Source organism: Tubulanus polymorphus, chromosome 4 (assembly GCF_964204645.1).
Source record: "Tubulanus polymorphus chromosome 4, tnTubPoly1.2, whole genome shotgun sequence".
In the NCBI taxonomy this organism is placed as follows: Eukaryota; Metazoa; Nemertea; class Palaeonemertea; order Tubulaniformes; family Tubulanidae; genus Tubulanus; species Tubulanus polymorphus.
Genome location: NC_134028.1, coordinates 27,336,240 through 27,350,817, shown reverse-complemented (window position 1 = coordinate 27,350,817; position 14,578 = coordinate 27,336,240).

Genomic DNA, 14,578 nt, shown 5'->3' with positions numbered 1-14,578 from the left:
CCACCTATCTATTTTAAATCAGTTCAATACGCCTTAACACATCTTTTCAGATTGAATCCATCATCTTCAGAACCAAAAGCAGCCAGAAAATTCTGATTCTTTCAACCTATCTATTTGAAATCAGTTCAGTACACCCTTACCCATCAATTAAGATAGAATTCATCATCTTTAGGACCCTATTTTGCAAGAAAAATCTGTATCTTTCAGTCCATCTACTCGAAATCAGTTCAGTCTACCTTAACCTATCATTTCAGATCGAGTGCATCATCCTCAGGAGCATAAATAGCCAGAAAATTCTTAATCTTTCCACCTATCTATTTGAAATCAGTTCAATACGCCTTAGCCCATCTTTTCAGATTGAGTCCATCATCTTCAGAACCAAAGGCAGCCAGAAAATTCTGATTCTTTCCACCTATCTATTTGAAATCAGTTCAGTTCACCCTAACCCATCAATTAAGATAGAATTCATCATCTTTAGGGCCCTATTTTGCAAGAAAAATCTGTATCTTTCAGTCCATCTGCTCGAAATCAGTTCAGTTTACCTTAACCTATCATTTCAGATCGAGTCCATCATCTTCAGGAGCATAAATAGCCAGAAAATTCTTAATCTTTCCACCTATCTATTTGAAATCAGTTCAATACGCCTTAACACATCTTTTCAGATTGTATCCATCATCTTCAGAACCAAAAGCAGCCAGAAATTTCTGATTCTTTCAACCTATCTATTTGAAATCAGTTCAGTACACCCTAACCCATCAATTAAGATAGAATTCATCATCTTTAGGGCCCTATTTTGCAAGAAAAGTCTGTATCTTTCAGTCCATCTACTCGAAATCAGTTCAGTTTACCTTAACCTATCATTTCAGATCGAGTCCATCATCTTCAGGAGCATAAATAGCCAGAAAATTCTTAATCTTTCCACCTATCTATTTGAAATCAGTTCAGTACACCCTAACCCATCAATTAAGATAGAACTCATCATCTTTAGGACCTTATTTTGCAAGAAAAATCTGTATCTTTCAGTCCATCTATTCAGAATCAGTTCAGTCTACCTTAACCTATCATTTCAGATCGAGTCCATCATCTTCAGGAACATAGATAGCCAGAAAATTCTTAATCTTTCCACCTATCTATTTGAAATCAGTTCAATACGCCTTAACACATCTTTTCAGATTGAATCCATCATCTTCAGAACCAAAAGCAGCCAGAAAATTCTGATTCTTTCAACCTATCTATTTGAAATCAGTTCAGTACACCCTAACCCATCAATTAAGATAGAATTCATCATCTTTAGGACCCTATTTTGCAAGAAAAATTTGTATCTTTCAGTCCATCTACTCGAAATCAGATCAGTTTACCTTAACCTATCATTTCAGATCGAGTCCATCATCTTCAGGAGCATAAATAGCCAGAAAATTCTTAATCTTTCCACCTATCTATTTGAAATCAGTTCAGTACACCCTAACCCATCAATTAAGATAGAATTCATCATCTTTAGGACCCTATTTTGCAAGAAAAATCTGTATCTTTCAGTCCATCTACTCGAAATCAGTTCAGTTTACCTTAACCTATCATTTCAGATCGAGTCCATCATCTTCAGAAGCATAAATAGCCAGAAAATTCTTAATCTTTCCACCTATCTATTTGAAATCAGTTCAGTACACCCTAAGCCATCAATTAAGATAGAACTCATCATCTTTAGGACCCTATTTTGCAAGAAAAATCTGTATCTTTCAGTCCATCTGCTCGAAATCAGTTCAGTTTACCTTAACCTATCATTTCAGATCGAGTCCATCATCTTCAGGAGCATAAATAGCCAGAAAATTCTTAATCTTTCCACCTATCTATTTGAAATCAGTTCAGTACACCCTAACCCATCAATTAAGATAGAATTCATCATCTTTAGGACCCTATTTTGCAAGAAAAATCTGTATCTTTCAGTCCATCTACTCGAAATCAGTTCAGTTTACCTTAACCTATCATTTCAGATCGAGTCCATCATCTTCAGGAGCATAAATAGCCAGAAAATTCTTAATCTTTCCACCTATCTATTTGAAATCAGTTCAGTACACCCTAACCAATCAATTAAGATAGAACTCATCATCTTTAGGACCCTATTTTGCAAGAAAAATCTGTATCTTTCAGTCCATCTATTCAGAATCAGTTCAGTCAACCTTAACCTATCATTTCAGATCGAGTCCATCATCTTCAGGAGCATAAATAGCCAGAAAATTCTTAATCTTTCCACCTATCTATTTTAAATCAGTTCAATACGCCTTAACACATCTTTTCAGATTGAATCCATCATCTTCAGAACCAAAAGCAGCCAGAAAATTCTGATTCTTTCAACCTATCTATTTGAAATCAGTTCAGTACACCCTAACCAATCAATTAAGATAGAATTCATCATCTATAGGACCCTATTTTGCAAGAAAAATCTGTATCTTTCAGTCCATCTGCTCGAAATCAGTTCAGTTTACCTTAACCTATCATTTCAGATCGAGTCCATCATCTTCAGGAGCATAAATAGCCAGAAAATTCTTAATCTTTCCACCTATCTATTTGAAATCAGTTCAATACGCCTTAGCCCATCTTTTCAGATTGAGTCCATCATCTTCAGAACCAAAGGCAGCCAGAAAATTCTGATTCTTTCCACCTATCTATTTGAAATCAGTTCAGGTCACCCTAACCCATCAATTAAGATAGAATTCATCATCCTTAGGACCCTATTTTGCAAGAAAAATCTGTATCTTTCAGTCCATCTGCTCGAAATCAGTTCAGTTTACCTTAACCTATCATTTCAGATCGAGTCCATCATCTTCAGGAGCATAAATAGCCAGAAAATTCTTAATCTTTCCACCTATCTATTTGAAATCAGTTCAGTACACCCTAACCCATCAATTAAGATAGAATTCATCATCTTTAGGACCCTATTTTGCAAGAAAAATCTGTATCTTTCAGTCCATCTACTCGAAATCAGTTCAGTTTACCTTAACCTATCATTTCAGATCGAGTCCATCATCTTCAGGAGCATAAATAGCCAGAAAATTCTTAATCTTTCCACCTATCTATTTGAAATCAGTTCAATGCGCCTTAACACATCTTTTCAGATTGAATCCATCATCTTCAGAACCAAAAGCAGCCAGAAAATTCTGATTCTTTCAACCTATCTATTTGAAATCAGTTCAGTACACCCTTACCCATCAATTAAGATAGAATTAATCATCTTTAGGACCCTATTTTGCAAGAAAAATCTGTATCTTTCAGTCCATCTACTCGAAATCAGTTCAGTCTACCTTAACCTATCATTTCAGATCGAGTGCATCATCCTCAGGAGCATAAATAGCCAGAAAATTCTTAATCTTTCCACCTATCTATTTGAAATCAGTTCAATACGCCTAAGCCCATCTTTTCAGATTGAGTCCATCATCTTCAGAACCAAAGGCAGCCAGAAAATTCTGATTCTTTCCACCTATCTATTTGAAATCAGTTCAGTTCACCCTAACCCATCAATTAAGATAGAATTCATCATCTTTAGGGCCCTATTTTGCAAGAAAAATCTGTATCTTTCAGTCCATCTGCTCGAAATCAGTTCAGTTTACCTTAACCTATCATTTCAGATCGAGTCCATCATCTTCAGGAGCATAAATAGCCAGAAAATTCTTAATCTTTCCACCTATCTATTTGAAATCAGTTCAGTACGCCTTAACACATCTTTTCAGATTGTATCCATCATCTTCAGAACCAAAAGCAGCCAGAAAATTCTGATTCTTTCAACCTATCTATTTGAAATCAGTTCAGTACACCCTAACCCATCAATTAAGATAGAATTCATCATCTTTAGGGCCCTATTTTGCAAGAAAAGTCTGTATCTTTCAGTCCATCTACTCGAAATAAGTTCAGTTTACCTTAACCTATCATTTCAGATCGAGTCCATCATCTTCAGGAGCATAAATAGCCAGAAAATTCTTAATCTTTCCACCTATCTATTTGAAATCAGTTCAATACGCCTTAGCCCATCTTTTCAGATTGAGTCCATCATCTTCAGAACCAAAGGCAGCCAGAAAATTCTGATTCTTTCCACCTATCTATTTGAAATCAGTTCAGTTCACCCTAACCCATCAATTAAGATAGAATTCATCATCCTTAGGACCCTATTTTGCAAGAAAAATCTGTATCTTTCAGTCCATCTGCTCGAAATCAGTTCAGTTTACCTTAACCTATCATTTCAGATCGAGTCCATCATCTTCAGGAGCATAAATAGCCAGAAAATTCTTAATCTTCCCACCTATCTATTTGAAATCAGTTCAGTACACCCTAACCCATCAATTAAGATAGAATTCATCATCTTTAGGACCCTATTTTGCAAGAAAAATCGGTATCTTTCAGTCCATCTACTCGAAATCAGTTCAGTTTACCTTAACCTATCATTTCAGACCGAGTCCATCATCTTCAGGAGCATAAATAGCCAGAAAATTCTTAATCTTTCCACCTATCTATTTGAAATCAGTTCAATGCGCCTTAACACATCTTTTCAGATTGAATCCATCATCTTCAGAACCAAAAGCAGCCAGAAAATTCTGATTCTTTCAACCTATCTATTTGAAATCAGTTCAGTACACCCTTACCCATCAATTAAGATAGAATTCATCATCTTTAGGACCCTATTTTGCAAGAAAAATCTGTATCTTTCTGTCCATCTACTCGAAATCAGTTCAGTCTACCTTAACCTATCATTTCAGATCGAGTGCATCATCCTCAGGAGCATAAATAGCCAGAAAATTCTTAATCGTTCCACCTATCTATTTGAAATCAGTTCAATACGCCTTAGCCCATCTTTTCAGATTGAGTCCATCATCTTCAGAACCAAAGGCAGCCAGAAAATTCTGATTCTTTCCACCTATCTATTTGAAATCAGTTCAATACGCCTTAACCCATCAATTAAGATAGAATTCATCATCTTTAGGACCCTGTTTTGCAAGAAAAATCTGTATCTTTCAGTCCATCTACTCGAAATCAGTTCAGTTTACCTTAACCTATCATTTCAGATCGAGTCCATCATCTTCAGGAGCATAAATAACCAGAAAATTCTTAATCTTTCAACCTATCTATTTGAAATCAGTTCAGTACACCCTAACCCATCAATTAAGATAGAACTCATCATCTTTAGGACCCTATTTTGCAAGAAAAATCTGTATCTTTCAGTCCATCTACTCGAAATCAGTTCAGTTTACCTTAACCTATCATTTCAGATCGAGTCCATCATCTTCAGGAGCATAAATAGCCAGAAAATTCTTAATCTTTCAACCTATCTATTTGAAATCAGTTCAGTACACCCTAACCCATCAATTAAGATAGAACTCATCATCTTTAGGACCCTATTTTGCAAGAAAAATCTGTATCTTTCAGTCCATCTACTCGAAATCTGTTCAGTCTACCTAACCTATCATTTCAGATCGAGTCAATCATCTTCAGGAGCATAAATAGCCAGAAAATTCTTAATCTTTCCACCTATCTATTTGAAATCAGTTCAATACGCCTTAGCCCATCTTTTCAGATTGAGTCCATCATCTTCAGAACCAAAGGCAGCCAGAAAATTCTGATTCTTTCCACCTATCTATTTGAAATCAGTTCAGTTCACCCTAACCCATCAATTAAGATAGAATTCATCATCTTTAGGACCCTATTTTGCAAGAAAAATCTGTATCTTTCAGTCCATCTGCTCGAAATCAGTTCAGTTTACCTTAACCTATCATTTCAGATCGAGTCCATCATCTTCAGGAGCATAAATAGCCAGAAAATTCTTAATCTTTCCACCTATCTATTTGAAATCAGTTCAATACGCCTTAACACATCTTTTCAGTTTGAATCCATCATCTTCAGAACCAAAAGCAGCCCGAAAATTCTGATTCTTTCAACCTATCTATTTGAAATCAGTTCAGTACACCCTAACCCATCAATTAAGATAGAATTCATCATCTTTTGGACCCTATTTTGCAAGAAAAATCTGTATCTTTCAGTCCATCTATTCAGAATCAGTTCAGATTGTATCCATCATCTTCAGAACCAAAAGCAGCCAGAAAATTCTGATTCTTTCAACCTATCTATTTGAAATCAGTTCAGTACACCCTAACCCATCAATTAAGATAGAATTCATCATCTTTAGGGCCCTATTTTGCAAGAAAAGTCTGTATCTTTCAGTCCATCTACTCGAAATAAGTTCAGTTTACCTTAACCTATCATTTCAGATCGAGTCCATCATCTTCAGGAGCATAAATAGCCAGAAAATTCTTAATCTTTCCACCTATCTATTTGAAATCAGTTCAATACGCCTTAGCCCATCTTTTCAGATTGAGTCCATCATCTTCAGAACCAAAGGCAGCCAGAAAATTCTGATTCTTTCCACCTATCTATTTGAAATCAGTTCAGTTCACCCTAACCCATCAATTAAGATAGAATTCATCATCCTTAGGACCCTATTTTGCAAGAAAAATCTGTATCTTTCAGTCCATCTGCTCGAAATCAGTTCAGTTTACCTTAACCTATCATTTCAGATCGAGTCCATCATCTTCAGGAGCATAAATAGCCAGAAAATTCTTAATCTTCCCACCTATCTATTTGAAATCAGTTCAGTACACCCTAACCCATCAATTAAGATAGAATTCATCATCTTTAGGACCCTATTTTGCAAGAAAAATCGGTATCTTTCAGTCCATCTACTCGAAATCAGTTCAGTTTACCTTAACCTATCATTTCAGACCGAGTCCATCATCTTCAGGAGCATAAATAGCCAGAAAATTCTTAATCTTTCCACCTATCTATTTGAAATCAGTTCAATGCGCCTTAACACATCTTTTCAGATTGAATCCATCATCTTCAGAACCAAAAGCAGCCAGAAAATTCTGATTCTTTCAACCTATCTATTTGAAATCAGTTCAGTACACCCTTACCCATCAATTAAGATAGAATTCATCATCTTTAGGACCCTATTTTGCAAGAAAAATCTGTATCTTTCTGTCCATCTACTCGAAATCAGTTCAGTCTACCTTAACCTATCATTTCAGATCGAGTGCATCATCCTCAGGAGCATAAATAGCCAGAAAATTCTTAATCGTTCCACCTATCTATTTGAAATCAGTTCAATACGCCTTAGCCCATCTTTTCAGATTGAGTCCATCATCTTCAGAACCAAAGGCAGCCAGAAAATTCTGATTCTTTCCACCTATCTATTTGAAATCAGTTCAATACGCCTTAACCCATCAATTAAGATAGAATTCATCATCTTTAGGACCCTGTTTTGCAAGAAAAATCTGTATCTTTCAGTCCATCTACTCGAAATCAGTTCAGTTTACCTTAACCTATCATTTCAGATCGAGTCCATCATCTTCAGGAGCATAAATAACCAGAAAATTCTTAATCTTTCAACCTATCTATTTGAAATCAGTTCAGTACACCCTAACCCATCAATTAAGATAGAACTCATCATCTTTAGGACCCTATTTTGCAAGAAAAATCTGTATCTTTCAGTCCATCTACTCGAAATCAGTTCAGTTTACCTTAACCTATCATTTCAGATCGAGTCCATCATCTTCAGGAGCATAAATAGCCAGAAAATTCTTAATCTTTCAACCTATCTATTTGAAATCAGTTCAGTACACCCTAACCCATCAATTAAGATAGAACTCATCATCTTTAGGACCCTATTTTGCAAGAAAAATCTGTATCTTTCAGTCCATCTACTCGAAATCTGTTCAGTCTACCTAACCTATCATTTCAGATCGAGTCAATCATCTTCAGGAGCATAAATAGCCAGAAAATTCTTAATCTTTCCACCTATCTATTTGAAATCAGTTCAATACGCCTTAGCCCATCTTTTCAGATTGAGTCCATCATCTTCAGAACCAAAGGCAGCCAGAAAATTCTGATTCTTTCCACCTATCTATTTGAAATCAGTTCAGTTCACCCTAACCCATCAATTAAGATAGAATTCATCATCTTTAGGACCCTATTTTGCAAGAAAAATCTGTATCTTTCAGTCCATCTGCTCGAAATCAGTTCAGTTTACCTTAACCTATCATTTCAGATCGAGTCCATCATCTTCAGGAGCATAAATAGCCAGAAAATTCTTAATCTTTCCACCTATCTATTTGAAATCAGTTCAATACGCCTTAACACATCTTTTCAGTTTGAATCCATCATCTTCAGAACCAAAAGCAGCCCGAAAATTCTGATTCTTTCAACCTATCTATTTGAAATCAGTTCAGTACACCCTAACCCATCAATTAAGATAGAATTCATCATCTTTTGGACCCTATTTTGCAAGAAAAATCTGTATCTTTCAGTCCATCTATTCAGAATCAGTTCAGTCTACCTTAACCTATCATTTCAGATCGAGTCCATCATCTTCAGGAGCATAAATAGCCAGAAAAATCTTAATCTTTCCACCTATCTATTTGAAATCAGTTCAATACGCCTTAACACATCTTTTCAGATTGAATCCATCATCTTCAGAACCAAAAGCAGCCCGAAAATTCTGATTCTTTCAACCTATCTATTTGAAATCAGTTCAGTACACCCTAACCCATCAATTAAGATAGAATTCATCATCTTTTTGACCCTATTTTGCAAGAAAAATTTGTATCTTTCAGTCCATCTACTCGAAATCAGTTCAGTTTACCTTAACCTATCATTTCAGATCGAGTCCATCATCTTCAGGAGCATAAATAGCCAGAAAATTCTTAATCTTTCCACCTATCTATTTGAAATCAGTTCAATACGCCTTAGCCCATCTTTTCAGATTGAGTCCATCATCTTCAGAACCAAAGGCAGCCAGAAAATTCTGATTCTTTCCACCTATCTATTTGAAATCAGTTCAATACGCCTTAACCCATCAATTAAGATAGAATTCATCATCTTTAGGACCCTGTTTTGCAAGAAAAATCTGTATCTTTCAGTCCATCTACTCGAAATCAGTTCAGTTTACCTTAACCTATCATTTAGATCGAGTCCATCATCTTCAGGAGCATAAATAACCAGAAAATTCTTAATCTTTCCACCTATCTATTTGAAATCAGTTCAGTACACCCTAACCCATCAATTAAGATAGAACTCATCATCTTTAGGACCCTATTTTGCAAGAAAAATCTTTATCTTTCAGTCCATCTACTCGAAATCAGTTCAGTCTACCTAACCTATCATTTCAGATCGAGTCAATCATCTTCAGGAGCATAAATAGCCAGAAAATTCTTAATCTTTCCACCTATCTATTTGAAATCAGTTCAATACGCCTTAGCCCATCTTTTCAGATTGAGTCCATCATCTTCAGAACCAAAGGCAGCCAGAAAATTCTGATTCTTTCCACCTATCTATTTGAAATCAGTTCAGTTCACCCTAACCCATCAATTAAGATAGAATTCATCATCTTTAGGACCCTATTTTGCAAGAAAAATCTGTATCTTTCAGTCCATCTGCTCGAAATCAGTTCAGTTTACCTTAACCTATCATTTCAGATCGAGTCCATCATCTTCAGGAGCATAAATAGCCAGAAAATTCTTAATCTTTCAACCTATCTATTTGAAATCAGTTCAGTACACCCTAACCCATCAATTAAGATAGAACTCATCATCTTTAGGACCCTATTTTGCAAGAAAAATCTGTATCTTTCAGTCCATCTACTCGAAATCAGTTCAGTTAACCTTAACCTATCATTTCAGATCGAGTCCATCATCTTCAGGAGCATAAATAGCCAGAAAATTCTTAATCTTTCCACCTATCTATTTGAAATCAGTTCAATACGCCTTAACACATCTTTTCAGATTGAATCCATCATCTTCAGAACCAAAAGCAGCCAGAAAATTCTGATTCTTTCAACCTATCTATTTGAAATCAGTTCAGTACACCCTAACCCATCAATTAAGATAGAACTCATCATCTTTAGGACCCTATTTTGCAAGAAAAATCTGTATCTTTCAGTCCATCTATTCAGAATCAGTTCAGTCTACCTTAACCTATCATTTCAGATCGAGTCCATCATCTTCAGGAGCATAAATGGCCAGAAAATTCTTAATCTTTCCACCTATCTATTTGAAATCAGTTCAATACGCCTTAACACATCTTTTCAGATTGAATCCATCATCTTCAGAACCAAAAGCAGCCCGAAAATTCTGATTCTTTCAACCTATCTATTTGAAATCAGTTCAGTACACCCTAACCCATCAATTAAGATAGAATTCATCATCTTTTGGACCCTATTTTGCAAGAAAAATTTGTATCTTTCAGTCCATCTACTCGGAATCAGTTCAGTTTACCTTAACCTATCATTTCAGATCGAGTCCATCATCTTCAGGAGCATAAATAGCCAGAAAATTCTTAATCTTTCCACCTATCTATTTTAAATCAGTTCAATACGCCTTAACACATCTTTTCAGATTGAATCCATCATCTTCAGAACCAAAAGCAGCCAGAAAATTCTGATTCTTTCAACCTATCTATTTGAAATCAGTTCAGTACACCCTTACCCATCAATTAAGATAGAATTCATCATCTTTAGGACCCTATTTTGCAAGAAAAATCTGTATCTTTCAGTCCATCTACTCGAAATCAGTTCAGTCTACCTTAACCTATCATTTCAGATCGAGTGCATCATCCTCAGGAGCATAAATAGCCAGAAAATTCTTAATCTTTCCACCTATCTATTTGAAATCAGTTCAATACGCCTTAGCCCATCTTTTCAGATTGAGTCCATCATCTTCAGAACCAAAGGCAGCCAGAAAATTCTGATTCTTTCCACCTATCTATTTGAAATCAGTTCAGTTCACCCTAACCCATCAATTAAGATAGAATTCATCATCTTTAGGGCCCTATTTTGCAAGAAAAATCTGTATCTTTCAGTCCATCTGCTCGAAATCAGTTCAGTTTACCTTAACCTATCATTTCAGATCGAGTCCATCATCTTCAGGAGCATAAATAGCCAGAAAATTCTTAATCTTTCCACCTATCTATTTGAAATCAGTTCAATACGCCTTAACACATCTTTTCAGATTGTATCCATCATCTTCAGAACCAAAAGCAGCCAGAAATTTCTGATTCTTTCAACCTATCTATTTGAAATCAGTTCAGTACACCCTAACCCATCAATTAAGATAGAATTCATCATCTTTAGGGCCCTATTTTGCAAGAAAAGTCTGTATCTTTCAGTCCATCTACTCGAAATCAGTTCAGTTTACCTTAACCTATCATTTCAGATCGAGTCCATCATCTTCAGGAGCATAAATAGCCAGAAAATTCTTAATCTTTCCACCTATCTATTTGAAATCAGTTCAGTACACCCTAACCCATCAATTAAGATAGAACTCATCATCTTTAGGACCTTATTTTGCAAGAAAAATCTGTATCTTTCAGTCCATCTATTCAGAATCAGTTCAGTCTACCTTAACCTATCATTTCAGATCGAGTCCATCATCTTCAGGAACATAAATAGCCAGAAAATTCTTAATCTTTCCACCTATCTATTTGAAATCAGTTCAATACGCCTTAACACATCTTTTCAGATTGAATCCATCATCTTCAGAACCAAAAGCAGCCAGAAAATTCTGATTCTTTCAACCTATCTATTTGAAATCAGTTCAGTACACCCTAACCCATCAATTAAGATAGAATTCATCATCTTTAGGACCCTATTTTGCAAGAAAAATTTGTATCTTTCAGTCCATCTACTCGAAATCAGATCAGTTTACCTTAACCTATCATTTCAGATCGAGTCCATCATCTTCAGGAGCATAAATAGCCAGAAAATTCTTAATCTTTCCACCTATCTATTTGAAATCAGTTCAATACGCCTTAGCCCATCTTTTCAGATTGAGTCCATCATCTTCAGAACCAAAGGCAGCCAGAAAATTCTGATTCTTTCCACCTATCTATTTGAAATCAGTTCAGTTCACCCTAACCCATCAATTAAGATAGAATTCATCATCTTTAGGGCCCTATTTTGCAAGAAAAATCTGTATCTTTCAGTCCATCTACTCGAAATCAGTTCAGTTTACCTTAACCTATCATTTCAGATCGAGTCCATCATCTTCAGGAGCATAAATAGCCAGAAAATTCTTAATCTTTCCACCTATCTATTTGAAATCAGTTCAATACGCCTTAACACATCTTTTCAGATTGTATCCATCATCTTCAGAACCAAAAGCAGCCAGAAAATTCTGATTCTTTCGACCTATCTATTTGAAATCAGTTCAGTACACCCTAACCCATCAATTAAGATAGAATTCATCATCTTTAGGACCCTATTTTGCAAGAAAAGTCTGTATCTTTCAGTCCATCTACTCGAAATCAGTTCAGTTTACCTTAACCTATCATTTCAGATCGAGTCCATCATCTTCAGGAGCATAAATAGCCAGAAAATTCTTAATCTTTCGACCTATCTATTTGAAATCAGTTCAGTACACCCTAACCCATCAATTAAGATAGAACTCATCATCTTTAGGACCCTATTTTGCAAGAAAAATCTGTATCTTTCAGTCCATCTATTCAGAATCAGTTCAGTCTACCTTAACCTATCATTTCAGATCGAGTCCATCATCTTCAGGAGCATAAATAGCCAGAAAATTCTTAATCTTTCCACCTATCTATTTGAAATCAGTTCAATACGCCTTAACACATCTTTTCAGATTGAATCCATCATCTTCAGAACCAAAAGCAGCCAGAAAATTCTGATTCTTTCAACCTATCTATTTGAAATCAGTTCAGTACACCCTAACCCATCAATTAAGATAGAATTCATCATCTTTAGGACCCTATTTTGCAAAAAAAATTTGTATCTTTCAGTCCATCTACTCGAAATCAGTTCAGTTTACCTTAACCTATCATTTCAGATCGAGTCCATCATCTTCAGGAGCATAAATAGCCAGAAAATTCTGAATCTTTCCACCTATCTATTTGAAATCAGTTCAATACGCCTTAAACCATCAATTAAGATAGAATTCATCATCTTTAGGACCCTGTTTTGCAAGAAAAATCTGTATCTTTCAGTCCATCTACTCGAAATAAGTTCAGTTTACCTTAACCTATCATTTCAGATCGAATCCATCATCTTCAGGAGCATAAATAACCAGAAAATTCTTAATCTTTCCACCTATCTATTTGAAATCAGTTCAGTACACCCTAACCCATCAATTAAGATAGAATTCATCATCTTTAGGACCCTATTTTGCAAGAAAAATCTGTATCTTTCAGTCCATCTACTCGAAATCAGTTCAGTTTACCTTAACCTATCATTTCAGATCGAGTCCATCATCTTCAGGAGCATAAATAGCCAGAAAATTCTTAATCTTTCCACCTATCTATTTGAAATCAGTTCAATACGCCTTAGCCCATCTTATCAGATTGAGTCCATCATCTTCAGAACCAAAGGCAGCCAGAAAATTCTGATTCTTTCCACCTATCTATTTGAAACCAGTTCAGTTCACCCTAACCCATCAATTAAGATAGAATTCATCATCTTTAGGACCCTATTTTGCAAGAAAAATCTGTATCTTTCAGTCCATCTGCTCGAAATCAGTTCAGTTTACCTTAACCTATCATTTCAGATCGAGTCCATCATCTTCAGGAGCATAAATAGCCAGAAAATTCTTAATCTTTCCACCTATCTATTTGAAATCAGTTCAGTACACCCTAACCCATCAATTAAGATAGAACTCATCATCTTTAGGACCCTATTTTGCAAGAAAAATGTGTATCTTTCAGTCCATCTACTCGAAATCAGTTCAGTTTACCTTAACCTATCATTTCAGATCGAGTCCATCATCTTCAGGAGCATAAATAGCCAGAAAATTCTTAATCTTTCCACCTATCTATTTGAAATCAGTTCAATACGCCTTAGCCCATCTTTTCAGATTGAGTCCATCATCTTCAGAACCAAAGGCAGCCAGAAAATTCTGATTCTTTCCACCTATCTATTTGAAATCAGTTCAGTTCACCCTAACCCATAAATTAAGATAGAATTCATCATCTTTAGGACCCTATTTTGCAAGAAAAATCTGTATCTTTCAGTCCATCTACTCGAAATCAGTTCAGTTTACCTTAACCTATCATTTCAGATCGAGTTCATCATCTTCAGGAGCATAAATAGCCAGAAAATTCCTAATCTTTCCACCTATCCATTTGAAATCAGTTCAACCCGCCTTAACCCATCTTTTCAGATTGAATCAATCAACTTCAGAAGTATAAGCAGTCAGAAATTTCTGAATCTTTCAACCAATCTATTGAAAATCAGTTCAGTACACCCTAACCCAACAATTAAGATAGAATTCATCATCTTTAGGACCCTATTTTGCAAGAAAAATCTGTATCTTTCAGTCCATCTACTCGAAATCAGTTCAGTTTACCTTAACCTATCGTTTCAGATCGAGTCCATCATCTTCAGGAGCATAAATAGCCAGAAAATTCTTAATCTTTCCACCTATCTATTTGAAATCAGTTCAATACGCCTTAACACATCTTTTCAGATTGAATCCATCATCTTCAGAACCAAAAGCAGCCAGAAAATTCTGATTCTTTCAACCTATCTATTTGAAAT